This window comes from Arachis duranensis, chromosome 5 (genome assembly GCF_000817695.3).
Source record: "Arachis duranensis cultivar V14167 chromosome 5, aradu.V14167.gnm2.J7QH, whole genome shotgun sequence".
Classification (NCBI taxonomy): domain Eukaryota; kingdom Viridiplantae; phylum Streptophyta; class Magnoliopsida; order Fabales; family Fabaceae; genus Arachis; species Arachis duranensis.
Genome location: NC_029776.3, coordinates 67069436 through 67069764, shown reverse-complemented (window position 1 = coordinate 67069764; position 329 = coordinate 67069436).

Genomic DNA, 329 nt, shown 5'->3' with positions numbered 1-329 from the left:
ATATGAGTCTTTCCATCTCCCAAGACTCAGAGGTGGAAGCTTTTGTCTTCCCTTTGAGGTTTCTCTGGCCTTAGGTGCCATTAATGGTAATGTAAAAGCAAAAAAGCTATGCTTTTACCACACCAAACTTAAAATATTGCTCGCCCTCGAGCAAGAGAAGAAAGAAGAGAGGAAGAAGAAGAAGAAGAAAATGGAGGTGAGTGAGGGGAGATGGATTCGGCTATATGGGTGGGATTGGGTGGGAAAGGGAAGTTGAATTGTAAAGGTAGGTGGGGTGTATGGGGAAGAGTGGATAGATGTAGGTGGTGAATGAAAAACAGAAGGGATGA